The sequence below is a fragment of the Aptenodytes forsteri genome, unplaced genomic scaffold, assembly GCF_000699145.1.
Source record: "Aptenodytes forsteri isolate BGI_AS27 unplaced genomic scaffold, ASM69914v1 Scaffold190, whole genome shotgun sequence".
In the NCBI taxonomy this organism is placed as follows: Eukaryota; Metazoa; Chordata; class Aves; order Sphenisciformes; family Spheniscidae; genus Aptenodytes; species Aptenodytes forsteri.
Window position 1 is genome coordinate 175,924 of NW_008794597.1, and position 4,544 is coordinate 180,467.

Here is a 4,544-nt window from a genome sequence, read left to right on the forward strand (position 1 = left end):
AGCTCTGAACTGAAAGCTATATAGTAGCAATTAACACGGCACAGAGCTTGAGATAATGAACTTAGCAGAGTGCCAGGGTATGTTATTTCTGAGCTCGGCCGCATGCTGCCGCAGCGGTTCGGCTTCTGCTGGGGGCTCACTTGTGTCCAGCTGCGTGACTTGAGTTTTGTAGAAATAGGGGGGAGATGGTAATTCTCACTTTGTACGTTTGAGTTGCCTAAAATACATATAGGACTTTTCTGTGCTCTTAGTCTTTTTTTTTTTTTTCCCCAAATGCCCTCTAAACTGAGCGGTGCCGCTGTACACGGAGTTTACGCTTGCAGAGGGTGGTGGAGGTGCTGCGTTGGCTCTAGCTGCGGCACTGCCCTGGGGAGCAGGGGGCTGGAGGGAGCTGGAGGCACCGACCCCATATCGCTTCAGGCGTGCGGCCCTGAGTGCTCTCCGGGACCCTGCTGGAATAAAACTCGGTTGATGTCTTCGTTGTCAGCGTCTTGACCAGAGGATGAAGTTGTGACCCCTTTGGGTGCTGCCACCGAGGCTGTACCGAAGGAGCTCCGCAGGGACTGCTCAGCCCAGAAGTAAGATTTTTTTTTTTTATCCAAAAGGGACACCAACCAAGGAGCGTGCTGCCCCAACAGCTCCAACTGCCACAGGTTTTCTGCTTGAGGAGCCTTCCCGCGTCCTCTGGGGAGCTCGGGATGGAAGGTGCCAGCATTGCCAGCAGCTATCTCAGTGTCAGGACATGCCAGTCCAGTAAGTAACGGAGCAGATACAGGGATGTGTAATGGTCCTGTAGGACTAGAAAAAAGGACTGCCTGGCAAGCGACTGTAGTGCCTGGGAAAGAAGACAGAGGCTTAGGGGCATGTCAAGCTCATTTTTACTATCTTTATTAACCATAGGCCCTGCCCGCTCAATGCAGTCAGCTTGAAAACCTGACACGTTGAGCAAGGCCAAACTCTTGGTGAACGAGATAGTTTAGCGCCTGAAGATGCTGTGTATGGATTTAATTTAAACTGATGAGAAAGCGATGCAGTTCTTGCATGGAAACATTGGTTCCCATAAAAACAGTGGAAGTTTTGATGCTGGTTTCACTAGGGTTGTAATTTCACCTTCCTCCCCCGTCATCGTTCCTTGGCTTCTCGTTGTTGGGGTTAAAAGGAGCTGGTGTTTATGGGAGGAAATATCCCAGGCACTCAGAAGATTTTTTCCAAATACAAGTTCGTGTTACCTTATCAGAACGAGCCAGACAGCGGGATTATAGCTGGCGGGGTGACAGAAAGTAGGAGTGTTGGGAGGAGTGACCGTGTGCCCACAGCCACCGCTGCTGTGCATCTCTTAGGCCGTTCCCTTCAAGGGGGTAGTCTTACTGCACTGCTGCGGTGCAAAACGAGCTGTCTTAAATACAGCTTTCCTTTCCTGGCTGTAAATCAATGGAAAACAGCCTTTAGTCCCCATAAGTAAAGGCTGTCAGCGGTACGGATGCATACTCACTACCTTTTAGCACAGGTGTAAATTCTGTCCGTTTTATTCCATTTGGCTCCTTGAGGTTTCTTTTTATGGCTTTTGCTGTTCCCCCCTCCCGTTAATGAGGTGTATTGTGTATAAGCTCGTATATAGGATGTCACTGCATTGACTGTAACTTTTTTGAGGGAAGTAGATGGAGGCAGCGAGTGCCTCATCCTAGCGCGTGTGCCTCGCCGCTCGACAACTGAAATGGTGTTGGGCAACTTCCTGCGCCGAGATGCTGCTGTCAGCGGCACTTGGTGACTCACGTCAGCACGGGGCTTCGTCTCTCAACAAGTGCGCGCTTGCAGACTGCAAACCTCGTCCACATCCCAGCGCAGCAACTGATGGTTTGGGTGCTTGTGGCGTGGCTCTTCCCAGATCCAGCAGCTTCCTTGGCTCCCAGAGAAAACACCCACAAGTAAAACAAGAAAACCCTGAGATGCTGCTTCACTTTTTTTCTGGCTGGACCTTTGTGTGTGATATGTTTATTAGTTCCCTGTCATATTACACGTGCCTTCTGACTTAGTGCACGCTATGTGATGATGAACTCTCCATCCCATCCTCACCATGCTGGGTAAAAGCACACAGTGATGCTCTGGGGTACTTGCAAAGTACAATTTAAGTCAGCAAGTGGCAGACGGGCTCGCCCATGTTTCGGTAATAAATTACGTCATACGGAAGAAGTGCTGTCTGATGCCAGTCAGTGTCTTTATGACCCCTGGTACTCTGCCTCCTCCCTGTAAAACGCTGCGGAAGCATGAGGGTTCGGGCACACTCGCTTTTGGAGAGTGCTGCTGGGTGCTCCTCGGTGCCGAGGGCCCGGAGGTCTGTGCGGTTTGCAACTGGGAAGACTAGCTGTTGTGTCTGGGGTAGAAATACCCGTGTTGCCGAACGGTTGCTTATGTACCAGGACCATTTAAAGAGAAGCCTGGAATTTGTGCAGATAAGAAGATTTATATCAAAAGTCAACGATGTGGATTTTGACTTTTTTTTTTTTCTCCTAGTGTGTTCAAATTTTTTTCTGTTATGTTCCAACTAGACTTAGAGCTCCCTACTTTTTCCTCAAAGATTAAGATATGTTAGGAACTCCATTAAATTGGCTACTGCTGCTGCAGAAATCACCCCCACCCCTGCTCTTCTGCACCCTCTGTAAGGATTAGATTATGAGTTGGGAATGTTTTCACCCAGTTTTACCCGCTGGCAGAAAATCCTAATACGATTTCCTCAGGTCAGCAGTACCCGTGTACGTTGGCTGCCTTGCAAGGTGGCAGCTGTGGACTAAGGTGGCTGATGCCACTTCTCTGAACTTGCTGATGGGAGGGGTTTGAAATGCAGGGCTGGGCTGAGATCAGGTCTGCAGCCTCCAGCTGCAGCGCTTACGGCCGTGTGCGGGCCTTTGCCTACGGCCAGCGACAAACCTGGTCTCTGCCTTACAGCCACACACACCTCGATGTGCCTTTGAACGGTACCACTGGGTACCTTCGACTTTATCGGCGTGACCGCGTTTTCCATCTATTAAGTGCTGGATGGGTGGTATGCGGGTGATGCTGCTCGATCCTCGTGTTATTTTGCTTATGCATCTGGGTGTCCCACCAGTGTGTGTCGTACAAATTGCCATCGCGTTTTTATTGTGGACTTCGTGATGTGTGACTGGATGTATTCCCAAAGCCCCTCTCTTGGAGCAGCTTATCTTGATACCATGCTCAGGCTTTGTTTCTTCTCTCAGATTATTTTCAGTGCGTTCCTATCTTGCAGTTTGTAGCTACTTTTAGTTTCCCAGTTCACGTGCAGTCCCCTGCTTGCTTCCTTTTTAACATTCTCACTGGATTGCATTATGCTTAGATTTGGGGCAAGTATATGGTCGCCTAAAAGCTAATTACTGGATGTGGAGAGAGCTCAGCAGCTGGAAAACTTGCACAAAGTAGAACTGAGTGAGTGGGAGCTGGGAAGCTTGCTGCCAAGCAGCAGCAATCACTCATCCCTCATCCTCTGGTCTGTGAGGACCATCACCAGACCGGTTATCAGCCAGTTTGGTTTGGTTTAGGGATGTTGAGTGGTCAAAAGTATGAGCTAGTATGCTTTTGGGCTTTTGACCATGCCATATGAGAAGTGTCAGATGGCATCTTGTACTTCGATGGCTTAGTTTTGCTAGCACGGGTGCCTTTCTTCTGTGTTTAGAGAAACTTGTGTCTTCTGTAGCCTTCCGTCTGAAGGTGTACCTCAACATACAGACCCTGTATGATTAAACTGGGCCATTTTTCTATACGAGAAACCTACTTGGTCCAGCTGTTCCAGTGTGGGGTCACCGTATAGAAGAAAAGATAATTTTGTGCCACAACCATTATGAGCAGAGGGATTATTCTGATATGAAGTAATTTTGAAACAGAAAGCCAAGTTCAACAGTTGTGGAGTAAAATTAAGAGCAAGTTGGCCGGGGCGGTCAGCATGTTGAAGAGCATCGCTTTGCTGTGCCTGGGGCTCTGGAGGAAAACTTGCGCTTGGGGAGCAGGACATGGGAAACAGCAATTGGTGACAGCTTCACGATCATGAAGTTGTGCTGGTAACGTGGCGGTGGCTTTGTGGTACGGCTCCGATGATGCTTTTAAATGAAATCTTGCGTAAGGGTCACTTGGGGTGAAGCTTCAAATTGTTGGCTTTCAGCTGAAAATCGGGAGTTCTGGTACTTTAAGGCTGAAGAAGGCAGAAAAGCTGGATGGAAAAGATAGCATTATGTTTTCTAATGTTGGTAAATTGGTACTGCCACCAGCTGAAATGTAGCTATATTCACTTCTATTTCAAGAGGATGGTAGAGAAACACGTGGAAGGGTTACCCTGGAAAGGAAATTAGCATCAGAATTATTTTGCAAGGCATTTGCTCAAATGGCTCACTTGTGAACATATCAATGGCTTACATTTTTTTGCATTTTGGTCCATTTAGCAAGCAGTGTACTGAATTTAAGGAACATGACCCGAAGGCATCTTTTGAAAAGCTACTTTTGAAAAGCTACTATTGGCAGTAAAGCATTCATCTTAAAAG

The 4,544-nt window shown here is 48.1% G+C and overlaps 1 protein-coding gene across 2 annotated transcripts in view; it reads left to right on the top strand.

Moving 5' to 3' along the window:
- Positions 1-350: 350 nt before the first annotated feature.
- The window catches only part of FOXN2 (forkhead box N2), a 34,172-nt gene continuing 29,978 nt past the window's right edge, over positions 351-4,544 (top strand). For both annotated transcript variants that reach the window (XM_009272692.2, XM_009272694.2), the window contains exon 1: positions 351-753. The gene's annotated coding sequence lies outside the window, so the exon portion shown is untranslated. The remainder of the gene's footprint in view (positions 754-4,544) is intronic.